The 22,053-nt window shown below is 37.9% G+C and overlaps 1 protein-coding gene across 11 annotated transcripts in view; it reads right to left on the reverse strand.

Annotated features, from left to right (window-relative positions):
* Positions 1-22,053, reverse strand: part of LOC145351115 (RAC-gamma serine/threonine-protein kinase) — a 317,330-nt gene that overhangs the window by 130,939 nt on the left and 164,338 nt on the right. The window contains exons 2-3 of one of the 11 annotated variants that reach the window (XM_080200765.1): positions 11,502-12,834; positions 1,201-1,543 (exon numbers count right to left, since the gene is read on the reverse strand). The exons of 9 other annotated variants lie outside the window; for them this stretch is intronic. The gene's annotated coding sequence lies outside the window, so the exon portion shown is untranslated. The remainder of the gene's footprint in view (positions 1-1,200; positions 1,544-11,501; positions 12,835-22,053) is intronic. One more of the 11 variants, XM_080200764.1, reaches the window with a different exon arrangement.

The following is a 22,053-nucleotide window of genomic DNA, read 5'->3' on the forward strand; positions in this document are numbered from 1 at the left end:
TAAATCAAAGCACAGAATTTACTATCCCAAAACTCAGCATTTTCTTTATCTTTTAATAAATAGCATACATTCAGTTTCTGGAGCATGTCATATTCATAGTTAAAAATATCAAATTAACACAAGTACTTGCAACAAAGTTGAGAGTAAACTTAGTTGTTTCCATGTTAATGTCTCCTCCAAGATTGAATCCTCACAAATCGTAATGGGGAGCAAAATTCTGAATGTTCCAACTTTTTTAAAAAACAGGCAAGGTTGAAAAGAAAGAACATTTCTCTGGAAAGTAACTGGATTAAACAGAGTCCATGATAGGTTGGACTTCATAAGAATACATGTGGAATAGAAGGGCTTTACTTAGATCACAAATTACAAGTATTTGCATTAAGAGACAAGGCCATTAGGGCCCTTAAGCCTGCTCTGCCATTCAATAAGATCATGCCTGATGTGACAGTGGCCTCAACTCCACATTTCACCTATCTCCAATAAGCTTCAAAGTAAACACAGCCACTGTATTTTAGAAATAACTTAAATGGTGTATTTTAATCAAATTATAGATACCAAATCTGAATATTAGCATTAAGTGATTTCATGAACACTGACTGGGGTGGTTAAATCATTAGTTGGGTCCCAAAATTAGTGGCATAAAGATCTACTTAATTTGACTTTGGTGGCTTGTTTTCAGCTCATAAGATTTTTGTTTCAAATGACGATACCATACCAGACAATAAGGAGGGGAAAAAACCCTCAAAATTCACCTTCATGGACGCTTTGAGAACAGAGCATTCGGACAAACTGTCAAATTGAAACAGAAATGCTATACATTTCCCCAGTGATTTGGGCAAGCCTATCAAAAGTTGGACTACAGTTAATTCTGTCCTTTAATTTCTACATATAATGACAGGATGGCATCAGGCAACAAAATGTCTAAAAGTTCTAGAAGTGACAGAAACTAGTTGAAGTTTTGCTACAGGTTTCCTGCAGATTTTTAGGATTGGAACACGTTAATGATATACAATAGCATAAGTTCTTATGCTCTTAGCATTAACTTTGAAGTCTGGTTCGAGCACTAGTAATTCCACTGCCTTGCAGATGACAAATGCTCCAGGATCATTTCTTTGATGCAGTCAAGGTAAAATAGAATCCTACAGCGCATGAGGCCTTTCAGTCCATTAGGTCTGTACTGACTCGCAAACAGCATCTTACCCGTCTTGCACAGTGGTTAGCACTGCTGCAGGGATCTGGGTTCAATTTCAGCCTTGGATGACTGTGTGGAGTTTACACATTCTCTCCATGTCTGCCTGAGTTTCTCCTGGTGCTCCAGTTTCCTCCCACAGTATAAAGACGTGCAAGTTAGGTGGATTGGCCATGCTAAGTTGGCCCTCAGTGTCCCAAGATGTGTAGGTTCGATGGATTAGCCATGGGAAATGTGTGGAGTCAGAGACAGGGTGGGGAAGAGGGTCTGGGGTAAGGTACTCTGTTAGAGTCAGTGCAAACTCAATGGGTTGAGTGGCCTTTTCTGCACTGTAGGGATTCTATGATCCTTGGACTGAAAGAGAAGACAGGTTTAGTTGAAGGTACACAAACCAAAAGATTGACACTAAAAACATAAGATTGGGGTTGGGGGTGTCGGGGAACAAAGCAACTATGGCACTGAACATATTAATGCAAATTATTATTTAAGGATGGACATTGAAAGCATTTAGAAAAAAGATAGGACAGAAAAATTCTGAAAGAGTATATAGAAAGAGCAGGGGAACATTAACATGCATCTACAAAGGACTGAACAAGTAAATATCTATAATGCCAAGCCAAAGGTAGGTTAGAAAAACGTGCTAAAACCTTCCCTAATAGAACTCACAATAAACAAACCATGATATAAGTAAATGGCAACAGTGTTACATACTCTAATTGGGCATGATCACATGGTGGTTATGGTGCTGAATCAGCAATCCAAAAGAATTAAAGACTTGCATTGCTGATTACAGACTGCAGCGTAAACACCCTTCTCAGTGGTTCAACTCTGGATGGGAAATTATTGGCAGGGCAGGGAACACTTTTTGTCAGCTAAATGATTTCTTAATTAGATGCCCCTTCTGGAGATAGCATTAAAAATACCTCCCATCTGCTAATATTAATATTATAATGTAATGTGTGTATCTTGATGTTACCACGCAAAAACCGCAATGTCATGAAGCAAAAGGATCTCAACTACTCAGATGGAGTTTTGGGCATTCCAGCCCTTATGCTTCTAAATTAGCTCGAGCGCCACTCAGGATTCACTTACTAGTAAGCATATGCACAATTAGACTCCAGAAATTTCCTGTTCTGATAAAATATTTTGTTTTGTTTCCCTTAACATGTCCCAATCATTCAAGGCAGCAACAGTTTGCACAAAATGGTGAGAATGCCTAATTTATAAATTGATGCAATCTATTCAAACAGTTGTTCTTCACGACTTGGTTAAACCACGGCAAAACTCAAAACGGCAAAGTAGCTGGAGAATGTCTTTTGAATTACATTTTGATTTCTATTTGTCTCCTCTTTGAGTAATGTCCTTTTAAAATAAGCAAATTAGGAATACTGGGTTTCTAATTTGTATACCTCCATTTACTTTTTAAAAATCTCCAAGTAACCCTTGCATACATTGAAAGTTGGCAAATAAAGTTCAATATACTTTTGGAACTTTAATCCTGAATATATTAAGAACCACAAAGAGTTTTACATCCTTAGCACTCTCAAGAATTGCAAAATGCTCATTTTAGTGTAAAAAAAAGTAAACCTCTTTATTTTTCTTTGCTTTTAAGGCATTTTTTTTTTAGCCACCACAGTAGCCATCAGAACCACTTATTTTCATATTGCCTTCTTTATGTGTTTCAGAAAAATAAACATAGCTTTTTAGAAAGTATAATCGTCTCCTGTAATGCTGTGGGAAGCAAAATAGATCTTAATTTTCTCCTTCCCAGAAATCACTAAACTCCCGTTTTTCACCATTTATAATTATGGTGGGCCCGTTTTATAATTGAAGAATCAGGAAGTATCTTATTTGACAGAAGTCTGATTTCAACAGAAAATTTTAAAAACTATTTTCATCATCATAAAGTTAGATAAAGCCACTGATGAGCTACATCAGATAGATTTGAACTGCCAATATTCACTTAGTTAAAATAAGAAAAAAAAGACATCCACCTAGTCAGCAGTGCACAATGCAAAACAAATAGCAACATAAGATCCAGGAAATAGTGATCCAGGTTCACATTATCCCAATTCACTGGACCTGATTTTGTTGTGAAAGTAACGGTGAGGACAACTGCTGTTAAAACTATTTATGTGCAAATCAGATAGCAACCAGCAACGGAATAAACTTGTTTAAATATGAAAATCAGAACATTGTTAAATGAGATACAATGCTCCTTCATAAGTCTTTCAAACAGCAGCTAGCCAAGTGAAGCATCAGTTAAATATACTAAAAGGCATGAAGTTCCTGTGCTCTTTTCATACAGCAGTTGCCTAAACTTACCAAAATAAATTAGGCCTTGTCCATTTCAGGGGAGATGAAATGGTATTATCGTTAAACTATTAACCCAGAAACTCAGCTAATGTTCTGGGGACGCAGGTTCGAAGGCTATCATGACAGATGGTGGAATTTGAATCCAATAAAAGAAAATCTGGAATTAAGAATCTACTGATGACCATGAAACTATTGACCATTGTCAGAAAAATCCATTTGGTTCACTGATGTCCTTTAGGGAAAGAAATCTGTTGTCCTCACCTAGTTTGACCTACATGTAACTCCAGAGCCACAGCAACGTGTTTGACTCTCAACTGCCCTCTGAACAAGGGCAACTAGGAATGGGCAATAAATGCTGGCCAGCCAGCCATGTCCCATGTCTCACAAATAACCAGGTAACACTATGGTAGCTGGAGAGTAGTGAGACACCTTGGATTGCATGTCCACTGGTCCCTGAAGATGGCTGGACAGATGAATAAGAGGGTTTAAAAACAAAATACATTGGAATGCTTTCCTTTATTGGATGAGGTACTGAATACAAGAGCAGGGAGGTAATACTGGAAGTATATGAAACGTTGGTTAACTTGGAATTGTGTACACAGTCAGGTCACCACATTGTAGAAAGGTTGTAATTACTCTGGTGAGAGTACAGACAAGAATGCTGCCAGGGCTTGAAATTACAGCTGTGAGGAAAGATTAAATAGGCTAGGGTTGTTTTCCTTGAAACAGAGGCTGAGGAGTGACCAATTTGCAACATACTATGTTAAAAGGAATCTAGATATGGTAGACAGGAAAGATCAGTTTCCCCTAACCAAGGGCTAAATCACCAGGGAGCACAGTTCAAGGTTATTGGTGGAAGGATTAGAGGGGACATGAGGAACACCCAAAGCCATGGGGGTGGTGGGCATCTGGAGTTAATTGCCTGAATTGGTAGTTGAGACTGAAATGCTCAACTCATTCAAAAAGTACCTGAAATAGTGTAACCTGCAAGGCTATGGATTGGTGGAAAGTGAGAATAAATTGAGCAGCTAATTTTTCTGCTTGTACAGACATGATAGGCTAAATGGCCTCTTTCTGCATAATACAGTTCGAATTACTGTCAATGAAAATCAACTTCCACAAGTTTGAAGTCTCATTCCTTCAGCTTTTAATTATTAGAAATCCATTCATTTTCCTCCCTTAATGCAATCTTTCATTCCATTTCATACATTCAGTACTTAATTTGACATTAAATTCACCATAATGATGCTTACTGGTGTTGACTACAATTCTTCAGTCTTTAGTTATGGAGGTACAAAAGGCCAAGGTGTTACACCATTTGGATGTTTGGTTGCCAGTTCCCTATCTCAAATCCCAAAGGAAGTCTATGAGCAAATGCCAACATAACAAGCAGGCACTACTTGTTTGCTGCTTACAGCAAAACTCAGCCCAATAATTTATACAGTTAAAATTCAAAACATTTCTGAAGAATGACAAGTTCTTTTACTTCCAGTTAAAAAGAATACAAGAAAACTTTCTGTAACATAAACAGTGGGAATAAGTTGATTCATAAGTATTTATCATATTATTTAATAAAGGAAATGATTACTTTTTATTGACCATTTGAAACAGTCACATTAAATATAATAAACATAGCTTTTTAAAACTAATTATTGAGTCAAATAGTCAGTTTGTCCAAGACAGATATATGAGGGAGAGGCCAGGCCACTGACTCACGTACAAACATCTTCTGGGATTTGTTCAAAAATTAGATTAGCTATTTTATTTAAAAAGTTGCTAATCATTTAAATTTTCTTGGCTGTGGTCTCCTTTTAAATGCATTAATCAATGTGCGCTCTTCAAATTACAGAATTTATTGAAGCCTCAAAGATAATCAAGTCAGGCCAGGTAGCTATAATGGAAAAACAACAGAACAGTTCTGTACTAGCTAATCAAAATTATTACTACTATTAACTTCCTCATATAAATATTAAGTAGAAGAATGTAACAGTAATGTTCTTTAGAGGACTTTTTAATTAAGCCTCATGACCTTCTTCCCAAATAAGATACACCATATAGGCTTTCTCCTTCCCAACTAAGGTGAACTGCATCCTTGCCTTTTGTGGGGCAATATATGGCAATCTAGAAAGCCAAGAACTAAAGTTAATTAGCCCTTTTTGGTTGCCCTAAATGACAAGAGAAGCAGAAAACCGAGTCAGAAAAGTAGTTTACTTCCAGGTAACGTTCTTGCATCCTTGCTTTTCAGCCACTCATCCACGTACCAGAAGTTCCCTCTATGCTAATAACCAAGGCGTAGCATCTCAGAACCAATCTTTTGGTACAACAGAGAAGTCCCCTGATGATGTACTAGCATCAACTACTCAGGTGATTCATCATTTGCTGGCCAATCCAGAAAAGGCACAGAATGGTTCTTTTCATCTTAAAAAAGATACAAAATGAGGGCTTAACACACACTGACATTACATCAAAGCATTGGTGAAAGTGTTCACGTACACGTTAAGAAAGCTGGCCAACTCTAAATGAGGAAGACCCAGAGAAAAAGGTAGCAACTATCCTTGTCCTGTGTTATTCAGTAGTCAAGTATGTCTGCCCAGAAAGGAAACATTCTCCACATGCTGGAAAGTTGGATGCCATCTTCAATGTAACTTGCAGGTCTATTGCTCGCTGTGTTAAACTTATTTAAGTGGATGACTTATACCTGCTTGCTAGTATTGCTTGATCCATCATAGGGAGGCAAGTTAGATCAACAGTATGGACAAAACAGACCAGTGACCCTCATCATCCACATCTTCCAGAAAACAGTCAGCAAGTAGGCTCAAATCAAGGGTAGCTTCTTACTGTCCAGTCTCTAGTTCATAATCTTGACAGGGGCTGCCTTGCAGAAGGCATCTACAAAGGCACAAGTTTGCCAATGATCCAGAAAAATTATCCCTCCTACCAAAAGCCAGCCAAACATGGCCTAATTAGTTCTGTCTAAGGACTGGTGTTGGCTAGTGGAAAGCCCTTACGCAGAAGTAGGTAAACAGTTCAAACTAATCATGTTGATTGCGACTGTGGAGAGACATCCAAACAATGAAATCTCTCCTAGAACGTCCTCTATTACCAGAGGCAACGGAGAAGGGACCACAGTCACTGGTTAAAGACACAAGTCCCATGGGAATCTAAGAAATCCATAAAGTTCGTCCCGGGATGGCCAGAGAGTGATGGGGTACGGGTGCCTTTTGACAGTCATTCAACATTGCAACTCAGCAAAATGGGAAGCAGAAATCCATTGGCAGCTCAATGTACTGGTTCTAATGCAACTCTCAACTGAACTACAGTTTTCAATGTAAATTTTCTCTGTAGTGTGGGATTTTCAGCTGTTAAAAATTGAAGGGAGGTTAACTTTTCTACAGTTTAGTATAGAGTTGTTTACTAAATAGCATTTAAGCAGAGTTGTTTGTTGTCAAATTGTTGCAGTAAACATCTTAAACCTTAAAGTCTTGTCATGTGATTCTTTCAGGCAGTCACTGGGAATTCAAATATTTCTAGAATCTATTGGTCTCTCTGAGGATTGTAACAGAGGATGCTCTAGAGGGATTTACAAAAAGAATGCATTTTGTTTGCCCTGTGATGTAGTGTAGATAACATTTTTATTCCAGCAGTAGAGATAGGAAACAGTTAAAAATAAGCCCAAATCTGTTACAACGTGAGGGTAGGGTTCATCTGTAAAAAGATTTCCAGTCAAATGCACCGAAAATTTGAGAATTTTGCAATTTTTTTATATTTAATTGTCGATAATGCACAGGGACCAGATCCTTTGCCCAATGTCCCAAAATCCAGAAGGATCCAACTAGCTACATTTAAAGCTGGCATCCTGGGTGTCAACTTTAATAGAGCTCTTATTCTTTATTTTTCATACTGAATTTTATTATTATAAAGTACATGCTAGGCCTCAGACCTAAAATCTGTAAAATCCTCAAATCTGGCACATGCCTTAGCAGTTCAAATTACTGTGAAAGAATAAAAACCAATTGAATTTTAAATAAAAGCACACTCAGACTACATCTCAGGAAGTATATCCAACTTCAATCACTGTTATAAAAGGTATTTAAAACTTGAAAGCACTGAAGAAAACAAGTTCCAATATTGCAGATCAAATTAGATGGAAGATGCAGTTCTCAAATTTGAACAGGTGACTGAGAAACCGTTGTAGAAGTATAACAAGACAATAAATGGTAGAGAAAAGATCACTTGAATTCCAAAACAAGCATGGTAGCAGGACAAGGAGGCACAAGGTGAATTCAACAAGAGGCAAACTTAGCAATGAGAATAGGTGATCAAATACATGCATACGGTAAAGAGTTTTCAATTATTTTTAAAAAGCTAGAACAGTAAAAGGCATTGTTTCATAATGGATAGCCTAACAGAAGCTGAAATGATAAAAAGATTACAAAAGTAGGGAGGTTATGCTTCAGCTCTTCAGGACATTGGTGAGACATTTGAATATAGATCTCCTAGTTTCAGGATGTAAATGCGTTAGCAGTTCAAAGGTTTACTAGAGTAACAGGAATAGGTGGGTTGTCTTATGAGGAAAGGTTGGAGGGTTAGGTTTGTATCCACGTCAGTATCCACGTTTGTCTTCTAAGAGGTGACTTGGTTGAAACCTTTAAGATCCTGAGGGGTACTGACAGGGTGAATATGGAGAGGATGTTTCCTCCTGTCAGACACTAGAACTGTGGGGGTCACTGCTTAAAAGTAAGGAGTCGCTCATTTAAGACACAGACGAGGAGAAATTCTTCTCAGTCACGGGTGTAACTCTTTTCCTCAAAAGGCAGTGGAAGCATAGTCTTTGAATATTTTTAAGATTGATCAAGAGTCTACCTAGCTCAACAAGGGGGGGTGAAAGGTTGCCAGGGGAGGCAGGAAAGTGGGATTGAAAGTGCATTCTGATCAGCCATGATCTCACTGAATGACAGAGCAGGCATGAGGAGCCAAGTGGCCTACCCCTGCTTCCAATTTGTATGCTCGTGTGAGATTTTATCAGGTAGGTTATTTGATATGAATAAGGATCTTGGGGTATCCATATAAAATGTTCAGGCAAAGGAATAGGTTGAATGTCGTAAAACATTTCCACCTCACCCTGGAATCATCATTTTGAAAATATTATAAAATATTTTAATATAAATATGGAGTGAGCAAGAATCCGCTGAGAGAGGATGACACATCCAGTTTTGAAAGGCAAGGTATAGGTTAAATTATTAAAATAAGTGATGGGTCTCCTAACCTCTGACAGCTTTTAGTATTTGGAGAAAATTTTGACAAGCGCAATGTCCTGAGAAAAAAAGTGTTTATATTTAAGCAGTATAGGTTGTATGATTGCACCATACCCAGATGGGATGCATTTGATGGATAACTTTAAGGGTGGCACAGTAGCACAGTGGTTAGCACTGCTGCTTCACAGTTCCAGGGACCTGGGTTCGATTCCCAGCTTTGGTCACCATCTGTGTGCAGTTTGCACATTCTCTTCGTTTCTGCATGGGTTTCCTCCAGGTGCTCCGGTTTCCTCCTACAGTCCAAAGATGTGCAGGTTAGGTTGACTGGCCATGCTAAAAAAATTTGCCCCTTAGTGTTCTGAGATGTGTAGGTTAAAGGGATTAGTGGGTAAATATGTAAGGATATAGGGGTAGGGAATGGTGGGATTGTGGTCAGTGCAGACTCGATGAGCCAAATAGCCTATTACTGCGCTGTAGGGTTTCTATGATTATCTTTCTGACTGTCTTCTTATATGTTCGTACAGGCCAGGCAGATTAACCTCAGTCCTGAAGAAGCTTTTAGAAATGATAATTTGGGTCATTACCAACAGTAACTTGGGCAAAATTGGGTGAATTAACAAAAGCCAGCATTGACTCGAGAACAAACCATGTTAAACGAACATTCTGGAGTTTTTTGATGTAGAAATAAGAGGATTGATGAGGGTAATGTGGTTGATATGGTGTACATGGAATTCCAGAAATTAAGTATTTGATAAAGTTCTGCACAAAGTTACAATCATTGGATAAAAGGGACAGTGGCAACATGGATCCGAAATTGGTTGAGTGACAAGAAACAGAGAATAGCATTTAATGTGCATTTTCAGAATGGAGGGAGATTTGCAATATTGTTCCCCAGGAGTCAGTGTTAGGACCTTTGCTCTTCCTGATATATATTAATGAGCTTGGAGTGCAGGACACCATTGCAAAATTTGCAGACGATACAAAACTTTGAAACAGTGAGAAAGTTAGTGTGGAACTCCAAAATGATGTACACAGGTTGGCGGCAAACAGATGGCACCTGAAATTTAATGCAAATTATGAAAAATGAATCATTTTAGTAGGAAAAAAGGAGAGATACAATACAAAATAAAGGATACAGGTCCTGGGTGTATGTGCAGAAGTAATTGAAGATGGCAACACAGGTTGGGAGCGGTTAATACAAACCATCCTAGGTTTTCCTAATTAACAGGACAAGAACGAGGTGGTTATGTTAAACTTGCATAAAATACTGGTTTGGCCTGAACTGGAGTACTGTGTCCATTTTTGGCATGACACTTTAGGAAGGATGTGAAGGAGTCAGAGGGTGCTGAAGAGATTCACAAAAGATTAGGAACTTAGTTATGATGGCGACAGATTGGAAGGGGTGGGAATGTTTTCAGTGAAGAAAAGGTTGAGGGGAGGTTTGTTAGGCATACAAAATCATGAGGAATCTGAACAGAGTTAACAAGGAAACCTGTTTCCATTATTTCAAGAATCAAGAACAAAGTGGCACGTATATAAGATAATTGGCAAAAGCAAGCAATGAAGACATGAGGAAAACTATTTCACGCAGTGTATGATTGGGATCAGGAGTGCACTGCTTGTGTGTGATGGAGGCAGGTTAAATCAATGCATCAAAACAGAACTGGATTATCATCTGAGAAGAATGAATGTTCAGGACAATAGAAGCTAGCCAGGGAGTCAAACTAAGTAAAATGATCCTTTGGAGAGCCAGCATAGGCATTATGCACTGAATGGCCTCCTTCCATGCTACAGCCATTTGGTAATAAATGCATGATTCATCTGTGAATCAGGGCATTACAAAACAGAATCCATTTAAAAATCATCCCAAGTCTTTCAATCTAAATGGCAAATTCTATTTCATCCTATTCCATCAAGTTTACAGTAGCACTGTACCAATAGGCAAAATAACATGTCATGGTTTTGCTCATTACACACAATCATAAATATCTGATTCAACAGAATATACAACACTAAGTAATTGCAAAACTGGTGTCAGTTTTCACAAACAAAATTTTCAACTCAATTTGTTTTGCTGAAATTTTCACGGCAACAGGGACAAAGTTAAAACCTTTATGAAGAGAATTTTGAATTTATGAATTTTGACATGGGTAAATTTACTTCTTGGAGCATGAGTGATTTATCTACGATATGTGCGCAACTATTTTCAAACTTTCTGCATCTATGTTGCTTGCAGATGAGAATCCCATGTGAGACAAATACTCAGGGCCAAGTTTTTGCAGCAGAAACTTATAATAATTATAATTTGCCCTGTATGTTTGTCTCAAGGCCATCATTTCAGATCAATAGTTCATATTTGATTAATCTTGATCAGCCTTGGATTATATGAAAATAATTCCGATTTTTTTTTCAACTGTTAGCCTAAGGAGCCACATGATTTACTATGCTTGAATTTTGCTTCCCTTTCAAGTATTTAAATTGTATGTCTCTGAAGTAGTCGCTGCCCCAATCTAATCTAAAACAGAGCTGCATCATCAATATCTATGGTGCAAGTCCTATATGACTCAACCATCCATTTGCAGCTATGTTTTGAGACTAGGATTCAACCAACATACTTCCAACTAGACTATTTTTCCAATGGCACCAAAGCACATTGAAATCTCTTACTCGTCTTTATCTCTCCTTATACAAGCTGGAACTAGAGCTTAACAAAACTATATGCAATTAAAGAATATCCTTACAGGAAATTTAATGTTTATTACTGGCCCTATGAATCCGTTGCAAACTGTCCAATTAAAGCGACGCATTGTTGACAGCCTGAGAAATGCTTCTGTTGCCCGTCAGTGACTGAAAAATCCATCACAACACAGATCTTGAAACCAGGTATCAACATGGATGAAATAGGCGAAAGTTACAAAGCTTTCAGAAGGTAATGTTCCTAGGCCATACTGCTCCAGCAGTGCTACAGAGTGGAACAAAAAAAAATGAAGTTATGTCTTTGTTTCTGCATGGGAAGTATATTCAACGCAATTCAAAAGACCAACAGCTGCTTTGATTAGAGACTTAAAGCAGACAATATGATGTTGTGACTTATTCAAGGCAAGTGTATTTCATGAACTGTAGTCATTATAGATTGTGCATGTTAAGCTTCATCAGAATGTCATAGGCTTTGTTCCTGTATTATCAGTGAGCTGGAAATTAAGCGTTTCTGAAAAACAACCCTGACCACTCCAAAAGGAAGATAATCATTTTAATTTCACATCTAAGAAAAATATTCTGTAAATGTAATCATTAAGCTAAGCGAATACACCCAGTTAATCTGAAGCACGATGAAAATACAATATTGGTGTTCAGATCTGAGAAAATATCTAAGATTGATTAGTTGAACCCAGTCTAGGTTCACCTCCTGCATTGAACTAAAATACAATGCCACCACATAATTTAAACTGCACTTATGTCAAAGTTTCATCACATTTTCATTATTAAAATATCAAAGCACCATTACTACAATGTTAGCTTTTCGGCAAAAACAATCACAGAACAGGGGTGGGGGTTGCAGCAGTATTTGTCAAGCATCATTTTTCAGTCCACTAGTCCTTTATAAAAATTAAGATGACAGACTCAGACGTATGGAGGATTTGACTCCAAGGGCATCAACAGGGGGGATGGGGATGGGAAGCGCACTGGAGTGTGGCATTGAGATACAGGATCAGCCATGATCATATTGAATGCTGGAGCAGACTCCAAGGACCAAATGACTTACTCCTATTTCCATTTTCTATGGTTGTATCACTCTTGCAACAAACAATGTTATCCAGACCTCTTGCTGTCTACATGTTGTTCATTAACTCCAAACTATTGCTTATCTATTTAAGTTAGTGTTAGCATCTCAATGAATGGATGAATGTGCACAACATTGTGTAGTAGCTTTTGACTGGTAATATTGACTTAGCTTATCAAACTCCTGGCAGGAATTCTTCTGTTGATCTTAGTGCTGAGGGAGGCAAAACAGCTGTAGTTCCACATTTTGACTGTTATGCATCAAACCCTTGTTAGTCAAAGTAATTGCAAAACCTGCAACGAAATCAAGTCATCTCTAAACTTCAGAATTCATCCTGGAGGATAAAATTATTGGCTTTGTATTAAGGCCATATTAATTTAGCATTGTAAGACTACCTATAATTTCAGTGAATTTAAGGTAATAAAAATTCTAAAAATATTACAGATACATTCACACACAAATCTTAATGTCGAGGTAACAAAATGAGGTTCAAAGCTGCTTCATTTTTTGTACTGTAAACCTTACATTTACACTGGTGGTGTACAAATTTCAGTACCCTTCACTTTATTTTTAGATTGGCACCACAGCAATGGGTGGGTGGGGGAGTTGGGGAGAGGTATAGGTGGTTTGATACAGAGGTGGTCAGTGTGGCTTTATAAGTCATAGCTGTGAGAATCCCACGTTAGAACTACTGGCGTCACACTTTTTTACAACTTTGTTGTTCTGGAATTTAGCAATCTTTGCTGGTTTCCTGAGGAAGTACAGGCCAATCACATATCCTGGAAAAGACTAGGTTTTTTTTAAACCATTGGCATTTTGAGTGTTGTTGGGAGTAGGGGAAATATGTTCTGTTGCACACCCAAGCATTATTGATTAATTAGCTGGCTATCCAGTCTTGTTAGATTGGTCATTTATTTTGATTTGGCTGCGCGAGTAGTGGCAGTGGTTACTTGACTTAAGGAATGTGTGGTGGGCAAATTATCTAGTTGTTAGAAATTTCTCTGATGTGGAGAAATGGGATGAATCTTGTTTGGGTGTCTCTGGGGTACCTAGAGAAACGGATAGTTTGCTTTGTTCAACGTGCAAGAGTGATATGAATATTCTTGATTTATTGGTCTTTAGTGCATCAGTGAGCAGGATAGGGTAGTAGTGGCTGTGTTTATCTGGGTCAGGTGGAGGCTTTGCTGGGGACAGGGGAGTAAGTTGCCCTCCCCCAACTTGTGCCCTTTTGGGGTTCCTAGACTGCTCTCCCACTGGAGACTTGGCTCCCCTAGAAATGTAGTGTCTTGTTGGTTCCAGGTACCTTGGTTCAGTGTTGCTGGAGATGTGGCTGAGTGGAGAAGGCCATCTCTCCAGTGGTCTTGCATGCATAATTTGAGTCTATCTTCTGGGTTTGGGCAGTATCCTGCTCCTTACATGGTTATGTTGTTCTGTTCCAGGTATCCTTCCTGTGAAAGTGTATGCTGAACAACATCTGGTGTATACTGAATAATCCTGACATTCCTCTCTTCATTCAGGTAGGTGGGGTGCTGATATAAGCTCTGATTTATTTGTTAACTCAGAGTTTCCGTTCTCCTGCCAGGAGGGGGAGGATTGTATCTTTCCCAGAGATGTCTTGTTGATGATGGCTTGATGATTCTTTTCCTTTTCAGTAGGGTTTCCTCAGTGAAATATGGTTTAAATTCTTCGTAATAGGAGTTGAATTAGTGCCTTTGATATGGCTGAAGAGGGGGAAGGTTTCTTGTGTTGCGAGCCTAGGTAAGGGTGTAAGAATCCTTGGCTTTCTAGTTCCTGTACATACGAGCATGTGCTGACAAGGTGCATCTTCTAAAGTTAACTTTAATTTTATCCTGTAAGAGCATATGCTGACATGTCGCATCTTATAGCTATTCTAATATTTCCCTCTTTTTTGGCGTTTTCCTTTTATCACATGGAGGCCCTGGGATGCTGAGTTAGGCTCCAGTTCATTGTATATTACCCAATAAGGGATCCCATATGTTAAGAGCTCTGTTATCCTGTTATCAGGCCATGTGCTCATGGTTTAACCCTTTAATACTCAACTTTAAAACTTAACACAAGTTATTTTTATTTTTCAAATTCTTTATTCTGGGGATGAAGACATTGCTACACAGTAGGAAAAATCATTGAAGTTGTAGTTTGTCTTCTGTAAAAGATGTGCACCATGTTTTGAACTATTTACAATACTTGTTTGAGTTGGAATTAATTAATTTGTATGTAGGTTGTTACTATTGGGGTGGTTGTTGAATCTTTTGCTCCTTTAAAACGACAGATGCAAATATCTCCTTGTTTCAAATTGTTGTGTTTCCTTTATGAGCCAACATGCTGTTGAAACCTCTGAGGTTCCCCCATCCTTTCCAATATCCTTTTGAGAGAAGACACCAACTACAACAATTGATAATTTTATGAATATTCTCTAGTTTTTTTCTGTATGTTTAAGGAATAATGATTATATTGTTATACTAGATTTTTGGGAACGTGTGTGGGGTAAATGTAAAATAGAAAATCTCAAAAAAAACACACAAAAACAAAATCAATGCAATTTTTGGAATACAATACACGACTTTGCCGTGATTTTTGTAAGTCATTCAAGAATTGCATGTTTGTACTTGCTCCCATGCTGAACTTCCTTTCTGCATACAGATCAATCTTCATTCATCCCACTCCCAAACACAAGAAAACTGTCTCTTAGGTACTGTTATATATTTAAGGAAGCATTTCTGAGTTAGCTAAGAATATCCAAAGTACATTTGGACAATGAGGAGTAATATGCTGGTGTAAGATTGATAATTCTACTAATTTTTGGGGTTTGTGATTGGTTTGGAACACCTATAGTTTTTATTCTTTAACCACATTTTAAATTAAATGATTGAGTTTGAATTTCCGCTAGTGAAACAATAAGCAGTCAAGGCAGTTGGGAATACTTTACAGGAAGGCAGTTGCTTGTGAAAAACTACACTTAATTGTTTTACGACTAAGTTGCCTGAGACACTCAAGGTAAAGCAGCTGTAGGAGGAAATGAGCAGAGTGGTGAGCCTGTGGAATTCTCTACCACAGAAAGCAGTAGAGGCCAAAACATTGCATATTTTCAAGGAGGAGTTTGATACAACTCTTGGGGCTAGAGATATTTTGGAGTGGGGGAAGTAGGAACACATAACAGAGTTGGATGATCATCCATTATCATAATGACAGAGCAGACTCAAAGGGCCTACTCCTGCTCCTATTTTCTATGTATGCTCCCCTAATTGCCCAAAATACAATTAGGTGTTTATGTTTAAATTAGTTTTGAATGAATGGTTAAAACGTAGTTTGAACTGTGGATGATTAAAATCCATGCATTGGTTCACATGATTAATTATATTCATAGGGCAGAACATCTACAATAGAGGGAAACTATCTGGTTTGATATTGTGGTAGAATGTTATTAACATTTGTTCTGAATGGTTTTACTGTCTATGGAACTTGGGTTCCATTTGTTTGTCATAAGTGTTCCATATCTAAATGGCATGCATCATTTGTTCACAATGGAATATAAACACTGAGGGCCCCAGGCAAACAAGGGATGAACATTTGTCTTTAATCTACATGGCTCTAGTTATAGGTGGAGTGACATAAGATGGCTTTCACCCCCAGCCAAATGGAAGAGGTGAATTTGGATGATTTCTACATAAGGAATTCCAGAATAATGAGAAATAGAGATATAAATTGGAAAATTGGAATCTTTGTTGAGAGTGGGTTGACATGGCTTCTTGGGTATGATTCTTCTGGACACAGCTCAGTGTCACTAAAGACAAAAAAAAATCGCCTGTGCTGGCAATGCTCAAGGACTTCTAGGAACTTGAGGAACAAGGGACTGCCATGTTATCTTCACAGATTTTAAGTGCATGCAAACTGTTGCTTAATAAATTAGACTTGATTCATAAATAGTTATTAATATCTTATTAGCTATTAATACCTGAAGATCCTACTGAGAAATTAAGAATTCAGAATTAGAAATTTTCATTAGAAGGATTTTCTACCTCAAAACCTTAACATTTTACACTGGCTATTGTTTTACTTATTTTCAATAAGTATCAGGATTATCCCAAAATAGCAAAAGTGGACTTGTAATTACATTGGATATACAACACAGACTCAGGCCATTGGGCCCAACTAATCCACATCAATGCTTATGCTCCACTCACAGCACCTCCCGTCTTTTCTCATTAAACTCCATCAAAGTCGATATTCCCTTTTTCCTTGTACACTCATCGAATCTCCCCTTAAATGCATCTATACTATCCGCTTCAACCACTCCCTCTGGTAGCATGTTCTACATTCTCACCACTATTTGGATAAAGAAATTTCTTCTGAGTTCCTTACTGGATTTCTTAGTGACTATCTTCTATTGATTGCTTCTGTTTATGTCCTTGTCCACAAGAAAAAAAAGTTCTCTGTAACCACTACAAAAACCATCCTTAATTTTAAGCACCGAACTTCAGATCACCCCTCAGTCTTCTTTATTCAAGCCCAACCTGTCAATTATTTCCTGATAAGTATACCCATGCACTTTGGTATCATCTTTGTAAATCTTCTCCACAAGCACTCCATTACCCCTATATCTATTTCATAATATGGCAACCACAGCAGCACACAATTCTCCCAAGTGCAAGAATATAATCAATGTAACATAACTTCTCTACTGTTCAAATTTAAATCGCTAGCAATAAACTTCAGTGCTTGGTTTGCTTTTTTTAATGGCCTCGCTAACTTATGGAGCAACCTCTGATTGGTGTATTTGCAAGATCCCTTTGTTCTTCTGCCCCACCCAGACTTGCATCTTCCAAGTAATAAATCACCTCCCTATTCTTCCAACCAAATTGTACTACCTCATTTGTCTGTGTTGATCCTCATTTGCCAATTATTTGTCCAGTCTTTAAGTTTATTAGTGTCCTTTTGTAATTTGTTGCAGTCCTCCTCAGTATTAACCATTACTCCCTCCCCCAATTTGTTCTCATTCTCAAATTTAGAAATGGTGCTTTCGATTCCAAAGTCCAAATTGTTAATGTACCTCACTTTGTTAATGCAAGTTTTGGCATTCAACGTTGTTTTTCATACAAAAATCATATGTTTAAAGAGATTTCAACAGCATATTAGCTCATAAAGGAAACACACCAATTTGAAACAAAGATATTTGCATCTATCGTTTTAAAGGAGCAAAAGATTCAACAACCACCCCAATAATAACAACCTACATACAAATTAATTAATTCCAATTCAAACAAATATTGTAAATAGTTCAAAACATGGTGCACATCTTTTACAGAAGACAAGCTACAACTTCAATGATTTTTCCTACTGAGTAGCAACGTCCTCATCCCCAGAATAAAGAATTTGAAAAATAAAAATAACTTGTGTTAAGTTTTAAAGTTGAGTATTCAAACAAGTCCAGAAAGAGGCTGAAACAAAAGGTAATTAGGATGCTAATTAACCAACTTTAAAATGATTACTTGTCAGCTGTAACTAATGTGACATATTGGCATATCTTGGCATTCAGAAAGCACATCATACTCTCAGTATTGTGAAGTCTTTTATGCCATTCTGTGACCATGAGCAACAAGAAACTGAACTAAGACAGACTACAGCAGTTTTTATTTGAAACAGGATGCTTGCAAGCAGTTAGGTTTTTAAAAGGAAAAGATGTCCCGGTTTGTTTGGAGAAAGAGGGGTCAGATTTATTGGAAAACATTTTAAAAACTAATCTTGACCTTGATATAGCAACCTAGTGGCCATCAGTCCAGTGATGGACTTTTAGACCAGAATGAAAATCAAGAGAGCAGCAGAGACCCTGCTATCCAATTAATTTTTTGAAATTTGCTCATCCAGTACCACAATGCAAGTGGGGTGGGGGGAGAATACTATGATCCCTTCATGGAAATTGATATAGTGAATTATGTAGAAATGGGCAAGACAATGTAAAAAGTTCTTGTTCTCTTCATCTTGGCACTCTCCACATAGGTCTCGCGCCTTTATATTTAGGAAATTCATAGTAATTATTCAGAGATGGAAAGAACGTGCTTGATAATAGGATAGCTCGTATTTATTAATTCCAATACTAAAGGTACTTTAATAGCAATTCCACACAGTCTCTTAGGGCTCAGATAAATGTAACAAAATGTACCCAAATCTGGAATAAAGGATAATCAAAACCAGAGATGTCAAGCAATAGTCGAACAAAGGGCGTTTTGAATAAAGGTCTGCACTTTGTTCGGAAATTGCAGTGAACCCTCCACAAAAGAGAAAGATACAATGGCTAAGAGTGGTAAAACTCTGGGGTGACCACAAAGTAAGCCCCGTTGAGATATCAAGTGAGCTCTGTGACAAGAAATGTAACTCTGTCACCCTGGAATGTAACATTATTTCATGGGAATTTCCAGCATGGAGCTTTCATGGTGTCAGCTAGCAGCCCAAATGGTCATTCATGTTGAAAGATTTTCACAATCACCCAACGAGGAAAGGAAAAACACAAACAAGATTGCTTTTTACTTTTCTTAAAAAAAACATAGAACAAATTAAGGATTAGGGACATACACATGGGGTAAAGATGGAAGCTAAAATATTCAGAAAAATTTTTTAAACATTACAATTTACTTTAAAAATACTAATTAATCAACTAGAAACAATAAACACTCAATATTATTTGCTATGGGCCAGTACTGTTGTGAATAATATTGAACGAGCTGTTAACATTTTTTTAGGGGTTCTAACAGCAATGAGTGTGGAAAAGGGGAAGTTCTCACTGATTGCCATGGCTTGACTCTGGGGCGAGAGGGTGAAGAACAGTGGAAGATGTAGCACAAAATGAGACACTACAATTTCAGGGTCTCTGCAAGTAGTACATCCTGTTTTGGAGGGTTCATGTTGGCGAATGCTGGTAGTTTTACGTCGATAGCCTATTCCCACACAAAAGTTGAGGCCAGTGCCTCCCAGGATTGATTACTATATTGTATAAATTAAGGTTGGTCCAGAATGGCACACTCCCATAGTTATGATCAATGTTGATTGAGGGTTTCTCCCAAAAATTAAAATTGTATATATATCTGATTTGAAAGGCCTGAAACCAGATTGTATTAAAAGACATCACTAAATTAATTAACACTATACTAATGTTACAATCAGAGAGATAAAATTACTCCTCTATTCTCTCACTCCTCATTTGACTGTAAGAGTTTTTTTTATACAAGCATCTAGAGATGTGTGTTGCCAGTTCTGTCCCACTATTACCGTGAAGTCAATCACAGAGGTTAGGATTTTACAAAACGGGGTAAAATGGTTAGCTGTTCCTTGGTTATGTCAACGCAGTGATTCAACATTGTAGCCTTTTAGCTTAGTTGTAATTGTATAAAGCAGATTTCCATGTTTGAATGATCTCAGTTCATAGTCATTTCCTCCTCAGGGTGGTCACTTTATAAACTGAGTGCAGTACTTTCCCAGAGAGCACGACAGAACGCACATGGCCTGAATACTCCGTACAACATTGTTTTTTTCCCACTTCTTCCTCTCTCCTGCTTACAAGGATTTCCTTGAAATATCTTGCACATTATATATTCCCAGAAGGGCTTGATTAGTTCATATTTGCTGCAGTTATTATTTCGGAACAGGTAAGAGAAACATTTGCAAAGTCTCAGCGTGGCATGAATTGTCAGGAGATGAGATCTTTGATGTGCACCAGGGGATTGTGTATCTGCCTTCATTCCAATTTTGTAGAATGCAAGATTGTGTTTTGTAGCAGCACAGCTTGAACAGGTTTTATCTTTTTAAAAAGTCATCTGTTTGGGTTCCAGTTTACAATCCAGCCAGTGAAAAAAAATCAAATCATGCCTTCACAAAAGCACGTGCCCATTACACTTCCACACCATACAGAATGGAATAAAATTCACTTATTTCATTACAAGTCTGGGAAAAGACACCACAAAATAAAATAATAATTTCTTTTCCTGGGTGACTATTACTATAACACATCAGAACCATCCCACGTTTATGAATTAAATCATATCACATGGTTCCCAGCTTGAGGTAATTGCCCATTGAAAATCTGAACTCTGCAGGCAATTGCCATGCAATGCTTAGCTGCAACTTCCAGGAGAGCTCCCCAACACCTCTTTGGTATACCCTCTGATACACTATCCAGGAGCTAGAAAGTTACAGACTATTAATTCTACCAGCAGCGTGGGTAATCTTCAAAGTGAAATGAGGAACAAATTACTTCAACAAATCAGTCTCACATTTCGGTTTTAAGGGTCTCCATAAAGATCAAAGGATTATGGTCCATATAGACTATGGTCTGTCTGTACCCATTTTCAGACATGTATCAAAGTTTGAGAGCCAGCAATAATCTAAAGATTCTTTCTCCAGTGGAACTTGTTTCTGTTGTTTGTTCAATTTCTTGGAAAAATACTCGATCACACAATCTATCCCAATTCATCCTTGGAATAGGATAGCCATTACCCGAGGTCACTTGCATATATGGCTATATAAAAGCTTTGCTGAAATCCAGAGCTATTAAACCTTGGTTCATTTAGTAAAATGACTTTTAGCTTCTTGAAGGTTGTTTGGCATCTCTGTCTACGTTACTGTTGCTTTTTTTTAAAAAAACAGTGGGTCTGTTAGTGAAGTGGCCACTGTTGCTGAGGTTTGAGACAAACCTCTGGGATATTTCATTATTTCCCATTTTGTTATGAGGATGGAACCACTGCCTATATCATGGCAGCTCTGGGCAGCACTTGGCCATGACCCATTACATACTCCAGCTGTGGCATCTCAGCCTTAATAAATTTGCTCTGAGAGATTGACCACTAGGACAGCTGACTGAAACCTTTGGGAGAGGGCTTAAGAACATAAGAACTAGGAGCAGGAGTAGGCAATTCAGCCCCTTCAGCCTACTTCTCCATTCAATACGATCATGGCTGATCTCATCTAGGCCCCAACGCCCCTTTCCTGCCGTTTTCTATAACCCTTCAACCCATTACTGATTGAAAATCTGTCCATCTCCTCAAATTTACTCAATGTCCCGGCATCCACTGCAGTCTAGCCTGGTGAATTCCACAGATTCATGAGCCTTTGGAGAAGTAGTTTCTCCTCATTGTTTTAGATCTGCCACCCTTCATCTTAGAACTTTGACCTCTTGCCCCACAAGAGGAAGCATCTACTTTGGCAATGCTTATCATCTTGTATACGTCAATTAGATCTCCCCTCGTTCTTCTAACCTCAGTTCAGGCCTAAACTGCTTAATCTGTTCATAAGATTGATTCCAGAGATGAGGAATTTATCTAGTGAACGTTCTCTGAATTACCTCTAATGCCGCAACATACTTCCTTAGATAAAGGGACTAAACTGTACACAGTGCTCCAAGTGCAGTCTCACCAATGTCTTTTATAGTTACAGCAACTCTTCCTTACTTTTTATACTCTATTCCTTTAGCTATAAATGGCAAAATTCCATTTGCTTTCCTTGTT

The sequence above is a fragment of the Carcharhinus amblyrhynchos genome, chromosome 12, assembly GCF_965287045.1.
Source record: "Carcharhinus amblyrhynchos chromosome 12, sCarAmb.v2.hapA, whole genome shotgun sequence".
NCBI classification, from domain to species: Eukaryota; Metazoa; Chordata; class Chondrichthyes; order Carcharhiniformes; family Carcharhinidae; genus Carcharhinus; species Carcharhinus amblyrhynchos.